Raw genomic sequence first — 18,270 nt, forward strand, 5'->3', positions numbered from 1 at the left:
GGCACTTGTTCCTATATCATGGTTGAAAGCACATTGCTTGATGCTGGCTGTTTCTCACTGGATGTCAATATATTCCAGCTTGATAGGGTTTGCACTTCAAAGATGGGCATCTATAGTTCACACACATATATATCAACGTTCCACCATCGTTGTTGTCCTCGCTAAAAGTGGCAAGTGCTAAACTCTCTATTTTGTCCTTGTTATCTCCTTCCTTTCATACTTATCTCACAACTTGCCTTATTGGTTCATTATTATGATCAGTATTTTTAACCTACATGGTTTGATAATTCTCACCTTTCTCGCTCTTATGCCAATGTATAGTAAAAGTACAAAATGATGCATACATACAATTAAAAAAGCATGAAGCCTTTCCACTTGTTTTTTGGCTATCTCATGAAGCTTTCCTATTTGACTTGGAGTGTGTGGGGGAGCCTCTTCTTCTGAAAAATCTAAATACAGGCAGTGATGTATGAGGTTCTTGTATATTTTCATCTATATATCAATATATTATTCTCATTGATTTAATCAGTTTCATTCAGCAATCCTGTAAATTTTAGTGTTTATTTACGTACTATGATCAGATATCCTACCCAATCAAATAATGCAACACTTACAATGTAAGTAGCTCAATGATTACCATTTGTTATGCACATACATAAATTGATGAAACAAAACAACAATGTCTTGCCTTCAACTAAAAACAATAAGAAGTGTCCTTTCAGACTCAATGTAGTGTAAATAACATCAACTACGAACAAATACTCAAGGAGTCATCTGCAAATAAAACCAAATGGAAACCACAAACATGGTATATAATTCTCTTTCGACATTTTTTCTGTAGTATTTGGTCAATCCTTTGAAGGCTGCCAAGATAAGTATTTGGTGAGCGTAGAAGGTTGTGAGACTCTTCTAGTTAAATGATTCTTTACTAGAACAAAAAAGTATCATTTCATGTTTTCAAACATAAAAGTTTAACCCCCCTTCTTGCTAAAGATACCCTAAGCCCTAGAGTAGCGGGTACAACCGTACAAATGAAATTTTCTAACAGTGATAAATAAAACACAATGGATACTAATCATGTCTGACAGATAGCTCGTAATGTGCTAACAGACACAAGTGATATTCTTATAACAAAAGAAAATACAAAAGGATTTTCTCATGGGGCAGAGCTGTGATAAGGGTAGTGAAACTAGATTTAAATGAATTGTTGCTTGGAAAATGAATAATAACAAGATTGGGCAATATTATTACCATCAGAACCAGAATCAGAAATGTGAACAACATCATTAGAATTGTTCTACCTTCTGTTCAGTGCTCCTGTAAGAGTAAACTAGTTAAGAAATCTTTCAAACTATAAACTTACATCATTTATTTTGATAATTAAAGTTGTAAAATCATCAATCATCATATAGCAGGATCACACAACTGAGCAACAAAAAACATACCATAAAAGTTTTAGATTTAAAAACTTCCATGTCAGACATAAATAACTTTATTTTGTTCAGGTTTGGCACCTGAAGCAGTGCGGGGGTTGTTGCATTGTTTTCTAATGGAAGAGGAAATTAATCGGCGGGCCGTGGGATGTCGAATCTCCTGCCTGTTCTGAAGGCAGTGGTCGTGCGAGGCGGCGCTGGGGTTGGCGCTCAGGTTCAGGTTGTGTTTGGGTTCAGTGTGTGGATGGATTTGCGTGGATTGGGTGTGCCACATGTAACAAAATGCCTATAAGTGCCCTTAAGGGGGCCGAATATAATTTGTTGTTAATCACGAGCATATTAGCGGCAGATAGTACCTGCGAGACAGGAGATTTTTTCGCCTGATTTGTCAGTGATGTGGGTAGGCCCAATTTTCTTCTTCCTTCATTTTCTCACATTTGATGCTTATTTGTTCTTTTGTTTTTTCTGACCATTGTTCTTTCTTTTCATAATTGAAAATATTTTGAGTACTACTATTTTGAGAAATAATTTACTTATGTTTTATGAAAATGTTTAGGGCGCATTAAAAGTATATTGATGCAGTGTGAAATATGTGTTCACACAATTTTAAACATTGATAAACATGTTCATGACATTTAGAAAATGATCTACTGTGTAGAAATTTGTACAATACCTTTTTTTAAATATATATACAATGTAAAAAATGGTTCACGCGATTTAAATAACATTCCATACCATTAAACCAAATGTTAATCACATTTTTAGAAAATTCAAAAAACAAATATGTTGTGCCATTTAAAAGTACCTATGGCATTTTACGAAAACTATTTAACATGTATTCGGAAAATGTTCAACGTGTACTCCAAAATTGTTCAAGGTGTATCTGAAAAATATTTCACATGTAGTTGAAAAATATTCATCATGTGTCCACAAAAGGTTGACCTCCCTCAGAAACAGAGGGAGGAGTCTAAGTGCTGAAATTGCATTGTCGGTGGGCATCGGAACAACGCTTGCGGCAAACCTAAAGTCCTCCTGAATGTTGAGGATATTAGTCCACATCAGTGTGTATTTTAGATATTGCGTGAACTGCAAACATTTGTCCAATATGGTGAGGGCTCAACGGCCATAAAATTCATCAAATGCGTGTAATATTTCTCAGAATAATTGACATGGTCCAAAATACATGCAAGAATAATGTGTGGGTTTAGCCATTCTTTGTGTTTCCATCCTTTCATTTGACATTGTCAAATTTGAAGACCTAAATGCTGGTATGGAGCTAGTATCATGTTGTTGTTGACCATATTCTCTCTTGAACCATATCCAACTTTTATTTTTCTCATAACAATGCCAGTCTTGTAGACCTCAACTTTGTTCTTTACAATTAGTCTGACTGTATGACATGTATTTTGCATCCCTTATTTATCTCAGTGCTTGCAATCATTTTCAAAAATTGCTAGCTTCATATTTAAGTCATACATACATATAGTAACTGAGTAGGGAGTTGCAACATGGCTTATGTTTAGAAGTTACATGAGTTAATTTGTGGAACACTCTCTCCAATTATAGTATCTAACCACTTTCCCAATTTTCTTTTATGCACTGACAAATCAGGAGGCGTTTGGATGTTTTGTTGGGATGAAGGTGGGATGGAGTGTCTTCTGTCCTATACGATTTGCAACGTGGCATCGAACCCTGAGACAGTAGAGGCTAAAGTTCAGTTGTGGAGAAATGTCATCATACCGTTGATTTAATACTGGATATGTTACTTATTTACTTGTGTTGTTTGCTTTGGATGACAACATACGAAAAGGTACAAGGTAGGACCCCAAATGATTTGTATGGAAGGTATGAGCTGGGTTAGGGTTTCAACTTGAATCTGCATTTGGTATCAGATCATCCAAGGGGCAATGTTGTGGACACTTTCCCCCCTTGGAAACCGATTTCATGGATGATTCTTTTGCATCTAATATATAGGAATAGGAAAAATAGAAACAGGGAGGCTATGCTACAAATATCTTATAAATCATGTTCATGTGTTTTAAGTACCAACTGTAGTTATCGATGTAAAACCCACAGAAACGTGTGTATTATCTGGCATTTGTATATGCATTCTATCATATGTATCTGTCAATGGTTAAGTGTTTCTCTGTTTTCATATGGCATATGGTTTTTCGGTTATTTCTGAAGCTAGAAGCTTGCTATGGCTGCAAGCGAGAATGTTGCATGTCATGTCAGACAGATACTCCCTCCGTTTCAAAATAGATGAACCAACTTATTACTAACTTTAGTACAAAGTTAGTACAAAGTTGGTTCATCTATCTTCGAATGGAGGGAGTAGCTCGTAACGTGCTAGCAGACACAATTGATATTATTATAAGAAAAGAAAATACCAAAGGATTTTCTCATGGGGCAGAGCTTTGATATGTGTAGTGAAACTAGATTTAAATGAATTGTTGCCTGGAAAATGTATAATAACGAGATTAGGCAATATTATTACCATCAAAATCAGAATCAGAATCCGAAGTGTGAACAACATCATTAGAATTTTTATGCCTTCTGTTCAGTGCTCCTGTAAGAATAAACCAGTTAAGAAATCTGTCAAACTCAAAACTTGCCTTCGAAAGCTCAACTGACACAACATTCATTTTGATAAAGTTGTGAAATCATCAATCAACATATAGCAGGATCACACAACTGAATGAAAAACCGTACCATAAAAGTCTTAGATTAAAAGCCTACCCTGTCAGACATAAATACCTTCATAATGTTCAGGTTTGGCACCTGAGGCAGTGTGGGGGTTGTCGCATTGGTTTGGCATGGCAGAGGATATTACTAGGCGGACCATGGGATGTTGAATATCCTATGCGTGCTGAAGGTAGTGGTCGTGCAAGGCAGCGCTAGGTTGACGCTCAGGTTCAGGTTTTGTTTGGGTTCAATGTGTGGATGGAGTTGCCTGAGCTGGCCATGGAGATTGGCGATCCTGCAGGCAGCTCAAGGCGGCTCTCAGGATAACAAGTCGGTTCAAGTTTCACATGTAGGAGTTGACTGCGCAAGGTATGAGGTATCAGAGATCTTGCGGGTACTGAAGGTAGCCGCCGCCCAAGGCGGCGCTAAGGTTTGCATTTAGGTTTGGAATGGGGAAAGAGTTGGCTGGGCGGGTTACGTTATAACATTTTGCAAAAACTGAATATGTTGGAAACTTATAAAGGGTTAGTATTTATGAGCCATTTGGTCCCATGAGGGAGTTCTCATGTTTCTGGTTTGTGTTGTTCACACATTTTTGAAAAATTTCAAAAGTTTAAAAAATTAGGAAAAAATCATGATTAAAAAAATTGGAAATGGAAAAAGTGGTAATTGAATTTGGTTGTGACCCTCAAGTGTGTCTCTGGTAGTATACATTCATACTGAGGTAGCTCGCTGACTGTCGTGGTCGCTGGTGCGTTTCCTCAGAACACTGTTGGGCCGAACCGCTCGCCGACGTTCTATCCACGGCGAGGAACGTACGTCACTATGTCCATGCCGCAGTCCGGGCATGGATATTAGGTAGAGGAATTAGATGTTGACCATGTTCGATTAGGGAATCTCTTATCTCGATGATAACGGAGCGCGGAGTACTGTCTAGAAAAAACAACTAGTCTACAGGGCGGCCCATCCAACCATGTAAATGCCATCATGCATACGACCACGTCGCATGCCCTCAGCCCGCGACTTCGTTGTCGTCAAGTGTGAAGCGGCATCTACAATTTATGTGGGTCAGCCCCTATACAGTATGGGTCAGATACTTCATTTCTGGACGCATCATACACCGGATAATACTTTGAGTGGGCTGGATCCCCACGCGAACGAACGAATAGTGATTCTGTGAGCAGGCGAGCTCGTCCGCTCCTATGGATTTTTGCATTGGGCCATTTCATTTACTATAATGCTAGAGACAACACGGTAGCTCGTCTCGTAATAGGGGGGACATAGCCCTTGCGCCATGCATACCCACCAAGCTTCTTCAATAGGAGTTCTTGACACAACTATAATATTATCTCGCAAAAAACACAATAAACCGAACGACCCAAATTCTAGCGGATTGATGTCTGTGCTCTTCATTGCAGAAAGGTACCTCATTTCTTGTCACTTTTCTGACGATATACTGTGAATGCTAGTGGTGGCTCAGGCCCAAAAAATCCCCAATGTGAGCGGCGTAAAAGGCCTTCACCTGTATCCCTACCAACGGCGCCGGCTGCCTAATTCTCGTGCCTAACAGGGCGACCACGACTACTGGAGGTCGCGTTCCATCTACGTCCCCATAGTTCTCGGTCGTCTCCTCTATGGCAATCGAGCTGCCACGATGGATCACCCCAATCATTGCGCCACAACGCTGCCCGAACGAGCTCTCCAGGTTACTGCTCGCTGATGTCCTACCCTGCTTTGCCATTCTCCACACGTGGCTCCACCACCCTGCGACTAGTTGTACCATCCACCGACCCAGGAGAAGCTTTGGGTATGCTCGTTTGTGAGGCACCTCCCAATTATTGAGTTTCTCTAGCATATTATCTGGACATTATTTTGCTGCAACTAGACATATCATTGATCCCTGGAAAATTGAGTTTTTACAAGAGCTATGCCTGCCCCACTAAAGTATTCTTGATTTCATATTCTGTTAGGAGCATATGGGGTGTAGCCGTTGGGCGTTCCATATGGTAAATGTCTACTATGCTTGCAATAAAGTCATCTCTACGCCATTGGGCATTCCAATCGCTTGCTTCTATTGGGTGTCGGGTTGGTGAGAGATAATGCTGGTGCTTGACACAAAGAGGATGGACTTTAACATTTCTAACCTTCCATATAAAGTTGGAGCCTTTTAAAAAGTGGATACAACCATTGTGGAGGCAGGGGAAGAGAAACTCAGGGTGTTTGTGTATGGAAAAGGTGCAACTGACATTGAATTTCATACAATTAATTAGCTGAAATAATGGTGAGAGTTATGGTCAATGGCACTTGGAGAAGACCATCTCATTGGGATTTCAGTATCTTTTTGTGGGTTCAACGGAGATACACTTGTTCCTATTTCATGGTGGAAGCACATCTTGATGCTGGTTGTTTCTCACTGGATGTCAATACATTCCAGCTTGATAGGGTGTGCACTTCAAAGATGGGTATGTATAGGACCCACACATATATAGCAATGTTCCACCATGGTTGTTTTCCTTGCCAAAAGTTGCAAGTGCTAAACTCTCTATTTTGTCCTAGTTATCTGATTTGTTTCATACTTATCTCACAACTTGCCTTGTTGGTTCATTATAATGATTAGTATTTTTAACATACACGGTTTGGTAATTCTTACCTTTCTTCTTCATATGGCAATGTATAGCAAAAGTACAAAATGATGCATACATACCATTAGAAAAGGGCGAAGCCTTTCCACCAGTTTTTAGGCTATCAGATGAAGCTTTCCCATTTGAATTGGAGTGTGTGTGTGGGGGGGGGGGACCTCTTCTTCCAAAAAAAGGCAGTGATATATGAGATTCTTGTATATTTTCATCTATATATCAGTATATTATTCACATTGACTTATTCAGTTTCATTAAACAATCCAATAAATTTTAGTGCTTATTTATGTTCTGTGATTAGATATCCTTCCCTATCAAATAATGCAACTGTTACAATGTAAGCAGCTCAATAATTACCATTTGTTATGCACAATCATAAATTGGTGAAACAAAACAACAGTGTCTTGCCTTCAACTACAAACAATATAGAAGTGTCCTTTCAGACTTAATGTAATGGAAATTACATCAACTATGAACAAATACTCAATGAATCATCTGCAAATAAAACAAAATGGGAACCAAAAACATGGTATAATTCTCTTCCGACATTTTTTCTGTAGTATTTGATCAATCCTATGAAGGTGCCATGATAGATATTTGGTGAGCGTAGAAGGTTGTGGGACTCTTCTAGTTAAATGATTCTTTACCGGAACAAAAAAGTATCATTTCATGTTTTCAAACATAAAAGTTTACCCCCTTCTTGTTAAAGATGCCCAAAGCCCTAGGGTGGCAGGGTATAACCGTAAAAATGAAATTTTCTGACAGTGATAAATAAAACACAATGCATGCCGATCATGTCAGACCGATAGCTCATAACGTGCTGGCAAACACAAGTGATATTATTATAACAAAAGCAAATACCAAAGGACTTTCTCATGGGCAGAGCTATGATAAGTGTAGTGAAACTAGATTGAAATGAATTGTTTCCTGGAAAATGTATAATAACGAGATTAGGCTATATTATTACCATCGGATCAAAAATGTGAACAACATCATTAGAATTGTTCTGCCTTCTGTTCCATGCTCCTTTAAGAATAAACCAGTTAAGAAATTTGTCAAACTCTAAACTTGCCTTCAAAAGCTCAACTGACTCACACTACTGGAATCAGGAACTTTGCCGTCAGCCGGTTCTTTGGCGTCAGCTAGCTGATGGCAAAGAGGGTCTTTGCCATCAGCTTGAGGAAAACAGACGGCAAAGAAGCAGCTGACGGCAAAGAAGCAGCTGACGGCCAAGAAATTGTTTGTCGTCCGCAAAATCTTTGCCGTCAGCTAGCTGATGGCATAGAACCTTTGTCATCCGCTAGCGGACGACAAAGAGGGAGGGTGGGCCGATGGCGTGAGCGACCTAATGGCCACTTTCTATACCGTCCGCTAGCTGATGGCAAAGAATCTTTACCGTCCGCTAGCAGACGACAAAGAAAGTGACCAAACTAATGTCCGTTAGCTAGGCTCTTTGCCATCTGCTAGCGGACGGCAAAGAGCTGTGCCGTATCTAACAAAACGCCTAGCCCTGCCCCTCTCTCTCCACCTCTCTCTTCCTCCCCTCATCCCAACCCCGCGCCACCGCCCCGCCCCGGCTGCCCCGCCCCGCCGTGCCGCCCCGGGCCACCTCGCCACCCCGGCCCGCCTCGCCGCCCCACTGCACCGCCCTATCCGTGTCGGCCTGCCTCGCCGCCCCGCGGCGCCGCCTACTACCTCTTGAGCACTGCGTTGGTTTTCCCTTGAAGAGGAAAGGGTGATGCAGCAAAGTAGCGTAAGTATTTCCCTTAGTTTTTGAGAACCAAGGTATCAATCCAGTAGGTGGCTCCTCAAAAGTCCCGCCTAACTACACAAACAAACAAGAAACTCACAACCAACGCGATAAAGGGGTTGTCAATCCCTTCGCGGTAACTTGTGAAAGTGAGATCTGATAGAGATAATAAGGTAAGATAAATATTTTTGGTATTTTTATGATATAGATTGGAAAGTAAAAATTGCAAATATAGATAGATTGAAAACTTATATGATAATGATAGACCCGGGGGCCATAGGTTTCACTAGTGGCTTCTCTCAAGATAGCATAAGTATTATGGTGGGTGAACAAATTACTGTCGAGCAATTGATAGAAAAGTGCATAGTTATGAGAATATAGGCATCACGTCCACAACAAGTAGACCGACTCCTGCTTGCATCTACTACTATTACTCCACACATCGACCGACTCCTGCCTGCATCTAGAGTATTAAGTTCATAAGAACAGAGTAACGCATTAAGCAAGATGACATGATGTAGAGGGGTAAACTCAAGCAATATGATATAAACCCCATATTTTTATCCTCGATGACAACAATACAATACGTGCCTTGCAGCCCCTGCTGTCACTGGAAAAGGACACCACAAGATTGAACCCAAAGCTAAGCACTTCTCCCATTGCATGAAAGATCAATCTAGTAGGCCAAACCAAACTGATAATTCGAAGAGACTTGCAAAGATAACCAATCATACATAAAAGAATTCAGACGAGATTCAAATATTTCTCATAGATAAACTTAATCATAAACCCACAATTCATCGGATCTCGATAAACACACCGCAAAAAGAGTTACATCGAATAGATCTCCAATAAGATCGAGGAGAGCATTGTATTGAGATTCAAAGAGAGAGAAGAAGCCATCTAGCTAATAACTATGGACCTGAAGGTCTGTGGTAAACTACTCACAACTCATCGGAGAGGCCTTGGAGATGATGTAGAGGCCCTCCATGGTCGATTCCCCCTCCGGCGAAGCGCCGGCGAAGGCTCCAAGATGGGATCTCGCGGATACAGAAGGTTGCAGCGGTGGAAATAGTTTTTCGTGGTGCCCCTGCATGTTTTCAGGGTATGTGGATATATATAGGCGAAGGAGGTAGGTCAAGGGAGCCATGAGAGCCCACGAGGGAGGGGGCGCGCCCACCCCCCTAGGACGCGCCCTCCTGCCTCGTGGCCGCCTCGGCTGCCTCTTGACGTCCACTCCAAGTCTCCTGGATTGCGTTTGTTCCAAAAAGATCGCTCCCGAGGGTTTCGTTCCGTTTGGACTCCATTTGATATTCCTTTTCTTCGAAACACTGAAATAGGCAAAAAAACAGCAATTCGGGCTGGGCCTCCGGTTAGTAGGTTAGTCCCAAAAATGATATAAAAGTGTAAAGTAAAGCCCAATAACATCCAAAACAGGTAATATAATAGCATGGAACAATCAAAAATTATAGATACGTTGGAGACGTATCAAACATCCCCAAGCTTAATTCCTGCTCGTCCTCGAGTAGGTAAATGATAAAAACAGAATTTTTGATGTGGAATGCTACCTAGCATAATTTTCAATGTAATTTTCTTTATTGTGGCATGAATATTCAGATCCAAATGATTCAAAATAAAAGTTCATATTGACATAAAAATAGTAATACTTCAAGCATACTAACAAAGCAATCATGTCTTCTCAAAATAACATGGCTAAAGAAAGCTATCCCTACAAAATCTTATAGTCTGTTTATGCTCTATCTTCATCACACAGAGTATTTAATCATGCACAACCCCGATGACAAGCCAAGCAATTGTTTCATACTTTTATGTTTCTCAAACTTTTTCAACTTTCACGCAATACATCAGCGTGAGCAATGGACATATCACTATATGTGGAATAGAATGGTGGTTGTGGAGAAGACAAAAGGGAGAAGATAGCCTCACATCAACTAGGCATATCAACGGGCTATGGAGATGCCCATTAATAGATATCAATATCAATGTGAGTGAGTAGGGATTTCCATGCAACGGATGCACTAGAGCTATAAATGTATGAAAGCTCAACAAAAGAAACTAAGTGGGTGTGCATCCAACTTGCTTGCTCACGAAGACCTAGGGCATTTTGAGGAAGACCATCATTGGAATATGCAAGCCAAGTTCTATAATGAAAAATTCCCACTATTATATGAAAGTGGCAACATAGGAGACTCTCTATCATGAAGATCATGGTGCTACTTTGAAGCACATGTGTGGAAAAAGGATAGTAACATTGTCCCTTCTCTCTTTTCTCCCATTTTTTATTTGGTGGGCTTCTTTGGCCTTTTTCTATTTGGGCTTCTTTGACCTCTTTTATTTTTCATAAAGTCCGAAGTCTCATCCCGACTTGTGGGGGAATCATAGTCTTCATCATCCTTTCCTCACTTGGGACAATGCTCTAGTAATGAAGATCATCACACTTTTATTAATTTACAACTCAAAAATTACAACTCAATACTTAGAAAGAAATATGACTCTACGCGAATGCCTCCGGCAGTGTACCGGGATATGCAATGAACCAAGAGTGACATGTATGAAACATTATGGAGGTGGCCTTGCCACAAATACGATGTCAACTACATGATCATCCAAAGAGCAATATGACAATGATGGAGCGTGTCATAATAAACGGAATGGTGGAAAGTTGCATGGCAATATAACTCGGAATGGCTATGGAAAAGCCATAATAGGTAGGTATGGTGGTTGTTTTGAGGAAGGTATATGGTGGGTGTATGGTACCGGCAAAAGTTGCGCAGCACAAGAGAGGCTAGCAATGGTGGAAAGAGTGCGTATAATCCATGGACTCAACATTAATCATAAAGAACTCATATACTTATTGCAAAAATCTACAAGTTATCAAAAAGAAGTACTACGCGCATGCTCCTAGGGGGATAGATTGGTAGGAAAAGACCATCGCTCGTCCCCGACCGCCACTCATAAGGAGGACAATCAATAAATAAATCATGCTACGGGAATCACAAACTTCAGCACAAGTATTCTTTAAATTCACAATTACCCAACTAGCATACTCTAATATTATCACCTTTATATCTCAAAACAATTATCAAGCATCAATTTGATCATAACACCCAATTCACTTCCTATGATAGTTTTTATTATACCCAACTTGGATGCCCATCATTCTAGGACCAATTTTATAACCATAGCAAATACCATGCTGTTCTAAAAGACTCTCAAAATAATATAAGTGAAGCATGAGAGACCAACAATTTCTACAAAATGAAACCACCGTCGTGGTCTAAAAGATATAAGTCAAGTACTAGAGCATAAATATCTAGCTCAAAAGATATAAGTGAAGCACATAGAGTATTCTAATAAATTCCGAATCATGTGCGTCTCTCCCAAAAGGTGTGTACAGCAAGGATGATTGTGGTAAACTAAAAAGCAAAGACTCATATCATACAAGACGCTCCAAGCAAAACACATATCATGTGGCGAATAAAAATATAGCTCCAAGTAAAGTTACCGGTAGACGAAGACGAAAGAGGGGATGCCTTCCGGGGCATCCCCAAGCTTAGGGTTTTGGTTGTCCTTGGATTATCTTGGGGTGCCATGGCCATCCCCAAGCTTAGGCTCTTGCCACTCCTTATTCCATAGTCCATCAAATCCTTACCAAAAACTTGAAAACTTCACAAGACAAAACTCAACAGGAAATCTTATAAGCTCTGTTAGTGCAAGAAAGAAAAACCACCACATAAGGTAATGTAATGAACTCATTCTTTATTTATATTGGTGTTAAAACTACTGTATTCCAACTTCTCTATGGTTCATACCCCCCCCCCCCCCCCCCGATACTATCCATAGATTCATCAAAATAAGCAAACAACACACGAAAAATAGAATCTGTCAAAAACAAAATAGTCTGTAGCAATCTATAACTTTCGAATACTTCTGGAACTCTAAAAGTCCTACCAAAATAGGAAGTCCTGGGCAATTTGTCTATTGATCTACTGCAAAAAGAATCAATGCAAAAGCACGTTCCTTTGAAATTATTCTCGTGCGTGCAAAAGTTTCTGTTTTTCAGCAGAATCAAATTAACTATTACCGTAGGTTATCCTATAGGTTCTACTTGGCACAAACAGTAATTAAAACATAAAACCACATATAAACAGAGGCTATATGAAATATTTATTACTAAAGATAAGCAAAAATCAAGGAACAAAAATAAAATTGGGTTGCCTCCCAACAAGCGCTATCGTTTAACGCCCCTAGCTAGGCATAAAAGCGAGAATAGATCTAAGTATTGCCATCTTTGGCATTCAATTCATAAGTGGCACGCATAATAGATTCATAAGGTAATTTGACTTTCTTTCTAGGGAAGTGTTCCATGCCTTTCCTTAATGAAAATTGAAATCTAATATTCCCTTCCTTCATATCAATAATTGCACCAATCGTTCTAAGGAAAGGTCTACCAAGAATAATAGGACATGAAAGATTGCAATCTATATCAAGAACGATAAAAATCTATGGTCACATAATTCCTATTTTCAACAATAAGAACATCATTAATCCTTCCCATAAGTTTCTTAATAGTGGAATCCACAAGGTGCAAGTTTAAAGAGCAATCATCATATTCATGGAAACCTAGTACATCACATAAAGTTTTCGGAATCGTGGAAACACTATCACCCAAATCACACAAAGCATAGCATTCATGATCTTTAATTTTAATTTTAATATTAGGTTCCCACTCATCATAAAATTTTCTAGGTATAGAAACTTCCAACTCAAGTTTTTCCTTATAAGATTGCATCAAGGCATCAACAATATGTTTGGTAAAAGCTTTATTTTGACTATAAGCATGAGGAGAATTCAACACGGATTGCAACAAGGAAATACATTCTATTAAAGAACAATTATCATAATTAAATTCCTTGAAATTCATAATAGTGTGTTCATTCCTATGAAAAGTTTTGACCTCTCCAATCCCACTTTTACCAAATTTAGCATCAAGATCTAAAAACTCTGAATCATTGGGACGCCTTTTAACTAAAGTTGACTCATCTCCAGTCCCATCATTATCAAGATTCATATTTCAAAACAAAGATTTAATAGGGGACCCATCAATAACTTTTAGATCTTCATCATTATTTTCAGGGAAACTGGAAGAACACGCTCTTACAAAGCAATCTTTCTTAGCACGCATCCTAGTGGTTCTTTCTTTGCACTCATCAAAGGAAATTCTCATGGCTTTGAGAGACTCATTGATATCATGCTTAGGTGGAATATATCTAAGTTTCAAAGAATCAACATCAAGAGAAAGTCTATCAACGTTCCTAGCCAATTCATCAACTTTAAGCTATTTTTCTTCAAGCAAAGCATTGAAATTCTTTTGAGAGATCATAAATTCTTTAACACTATTCTCAAAATCAGAGGGCATCTTATTAAAATTTCCATAAGAGTTGTTGTAGGAATTACCATAATTATTAGAGGAATTACTGGGGTATGGCCTAGGATTAAAGTTTCCTCTATATGCGTTGTTGCCAAAGTTATTCCTACCAACAAAATTCACATCCATAGGTTCATTATCATTCTCAATCAAAGTAGACAAAGGCATATCATTAGGATAAATAGGAGCACTCTTATTAGCAAACAATTTCATAAGTTCATCCATCTTTCCACTCAAAACATTAATCTCTTCTATCGCATGAAGTTTCTTACTAGTAGATCTTTCAGTGTGCCATTGAGAATAATTAACCATAATATTATCTAGGAGTTTAGTAGCTTGTCCTAAAGTGATTTCCATAAAAGTACCTCCCGCGGCCGAACCTAAAAGATTTCTAGAAGCAAAATTCAATCCGACATAAAAAATTTGTATGATCATCCATAAATTCAAACCATGTGTAGGGCAATTGCGAATCATTAATTTAATTCTTTCCCAAGATTGGGAAACATGCTCATGATCAAGTTATTTAAAATTCATAATATCGTTTCTAAGAGAGATGACCTTAGAGGGAGGAAAATACTTAGAGATAAAAGCATCGTTGCACTTATTCCATGAATCAATACTATTTTTAGGCAAAGACGAAAACCAAGTTTTAGCACGATCTCTAAGTGCAAACGAAAATAACATCAATTTAACAATATCGTTATCTGTATCTTTCTTCTTTTACATATCACACAAATCAACAAAGTTGTTTAGATGAGTAGCGGCATCTTCACTAGGAAGGCCAGAGAATTGATCTTTCATAACAAGATTCAACAAAGCAGCATTGATTTCACAAGATTCAGCATCATTAAGAGGAGCAATTGGAGTGCTAAGGAAATCATTATTGTTTGTATTGGAAAAGTCACACAATTTGGTATTATCTTGCACCATTGTGACACGCAATCCAACACACAAGTACACAAGACACAAGCAAAAAAGAGGCGAACGGAAGAGAGGGCAAATAAAACGGCAAGGGTGAAGTGGGGAAGAGGAAAACGAGAGGCAAATGGCAAATAATGTAATGTGAGGGAGATGAGTTTGTGATGGGTACTTGGTATGTCTTGACTTGAGCGAAGACCTTCCCGACAACGATGCCAGAAATCCTTCTTGCTACCTCTTGAGCACTGCGTTGGTTTTCCCTTGAAGAGGAAAGGGTGATGCAGCAAAGTAGCGTAAGTATTTCCCTTAGTTTTTGAGAACCAAGGTATCAATCCAGTAGGAGGCTCCTCGAAAGTCCCTCGTACCTACACAAACAAACAAGAACCTCGCAACCAAAGTGATAAAGGGGTTGTCAATCCCTTCATGGTATCTTGCGAAAGTGAGATCTGATAGAAATAATAAGGTAAGATAAATATTTTCGGTATTTTTATGATATAGATTGGAAAGTAAAGATTGCAAATAAAGATAGATTGAAAACTTATATGATAAAAGATAGACCCGGGGGCCATAGGTTTCACTAGTGGCTTCTCTCGAGATACCATAAGTATTACGGTCGGTGAACAAATTACTGTCGAGCAATTGATAGAAAAGTGCATAGTTATGAGAATATCTAGGCATGATCATGTATATAGGCATCACATCCGCAACAAGTAGACCGACTCCTGCTTGCATCTACTACTATTACTCCACACATCGACCGACTCCTGCCTGCATCTAGAGTACTAAGTTCATAAGAACATAGTAACAAATTAAGCAAGATGACATGATGTAGAGGGATAAACTCAAGCAATATGATATAAACCCCATATTTTTATCCTCGATGGCAACAATACAATACGTGCCTTGCTGCCCCTGTTGTCACTGGAAAAGGACACCGCAAGATTGAACCCAAAGCTAAGCACTTCTCCCATTGCAAGAAAGATCAATCTAGTAGGCCAAACCAAACTGGTAATTTGAAGAGACTTGCAAAGATAACTTAATCACACATAAAAGAATTCAAAGGAGATTCAAATATTTCTCATAGACAAACTTGATCTTAAACCCACAATTCATCGGATCTCGACAAACACACCGCAAAAAGAGTTACATCGAATAGATCTCCAAGAAGATCAAGGAGAGCATTGTATTGAGATTCAGAGAGAGAGAGAAGAAGCCATCTAGCTAATAATTATGGACCTGAAGGTCTGTGGTAAACTACTCAAAACTCATCGGAGAGGCCTTTGGAGATGATGTAGAGACCCTCCATGGTTGATTCCCCTCCGGCGGAGCGCTGGCGAAGGCTCCAAGATGGGATCTCGCGGATACAGAAGGTTACGACGGTGGAAATAGTTTTTCCTGGTGCCCCTGGATGTTTTCAGGGTACATGGATATATATAGGCGAAGGAGGTAGGTCAGAGGAGCCACGAGGGGCCCACGAGGGTGGGGGCGCGCCCACTCCCCTAGTGCGCGCCCTCCTACCTCGTGGCCACCTCGGCTGCTTCTTGACGTCCACTCCAAGTCTCCTGGATTGCGTTTGTTCCAAAAAGATTGCTCCCGAGGGTTTCATTCCGTTTGCACTCCGTTTGATATTCCTTTTCTTCGAAACACTGAAATAGGCAAAAAAACAACAATTCGGTCTGGGCCTCAGGTTAGTATGTTAGTCCCAAAAATGATATAGAAGTGTAAAGTAAAGCCCAATAACATCCAAAATGGGTAATATAATAGAATGGAACAATCAAAAATTATAGATACCTTGGAGACATATCACTGCCCCATCCGCGCCGGCCTGTGTCGACACCCTGCCGCGCCAGGCCGCTCCGCCGCATGGCGCCGCCCCATCCTCGCCGGCCTGGGCCGCCTCGCTGCCCCGGCCGCCCCGCCAGGCCTCCCCGACCCACCCCAGCCGCGCCGGCCTACCCTACTCCGGACGCCCCGCCGGCCCGCCCCGCCTCGCCGCCCCGGCCGCTCCAAGGTGAGATTTTTTCTTCTTCTATTTTTTAGATTTAGTTTAATTAGGTTTAGTATAATTTAGTTTAGGTTTTGTTTAGTTTAGTTATTTTAGTTTAGGTTTAGTTTAGTTTAGGTTAGGTTAAGTTTCTGGTTTAGTTTAGATTTAGTTTAGTTAGTTTTGTTTAGGTTTAGTTTAGTTAGTTTAGTTTAGGTTTAGATTAGTTTAGTTTAGGTTAAGTTTCTTTATTTCGAACATGTCAAATTTGTTGTTATTTGATTAGTTAAAGCATTTATTCCCACATTGATGTCGACAATGCCTATCCCGCATCCTTGTCGTCGACTCGGCGGAGGAGGCATGCTCGATCAGAGGGGCCATGTCCGGGACTAGGCTCCGTCGGGCTGGTACTGGGAGGTTCTACCTTCCGGGCGGCGTAGCTTGGTGAGGATCCAGCCCGTCGTTGACCGAGCCTTGTTTGGTGGCGGTCGCGTGGGCCAGTGATGGTGCCGAGGCTTTCGGACACCATGGAGGTGGTACGTCACCATGTCAGCAAGTAGGACGAGCACGTCCGTCGCTACATGGTTGCGTTGGAGGGCAGGTTCGACAATACATGTCAGGTTCTTCAGGGACCACATTGGAGCTATGATCCTGTGATGGTTCCTTCTCTTTGGATATACATCGCCCGCGCCGGTACCCGTTGTTCGCTACGGTTCTAGCTGTATTAGCGATGCTATATGTATGATACTATTCAAGATGTATTAGTGATAATATTCGACGATGTACTGACGCAACAGATGATGTACTTTTGCTTATTTAATGCATGCTAATTTAGTTTACCCGGGGACGAGCGGGTTAGGGGGTTCCTTGGTGTCGATGGTACCCTAAATAGCAAGTATCGTCAGTGCGAGATACATGTGGACGTCGATGTCGAATACTACATCCACGTCCCACAAGTGACACAGGGGTCCTGCCTCCGTAGCAACAGTTCTCGGTGTCGATGGCGGTCGAACACCATCGCGAATTTGTCTGGCAGCCTCTGAGATGACGATTGAAAGCTAAGTGTTGAAACTTGAAACACCCAAACTGACCCAACACGGTTTGGTTGTTTGAACTTTGAAAACTTGGCTTTAATCCTCATTGCAAAGGCTACCAGACAAATTTGCTAAGGTGTTCGACCGTCATCGGCCACCGGAACTATTGTTGCAGGATGCCGGGAGCCGGGGTTACTTGTGGGGCGTGGATCTAGTGTTTGACGCCGAGCGCCTCATGTATCTTGCACCGATGATACTTGCTATTTAGGGTTCTATCGACGCCGAGGAACCCCTAACCCACTCGCCCTGTTGTAAATATTTAGTTAGGTTGACTGAAAAAACAATATTGCTATGAAACATCTTTCGATTTAAATGTGCAGT

This window comes from Triticum aestivum, chromosome 6B, assembly GCF_018294505.1.
Source record: "Triticum aestivum cultivar Chinese Spring chromosome 6B, IWGSC CS RefSeq v2.1, whole genome shotgun sequence".
In the NCBI taxonomy this organism is placed as follows: Eukaryota; Viridiplantae; Streptophyta; class Magnoliopsida; order Poales; family Poaceae; genus Triticum; species Triticum aestivum.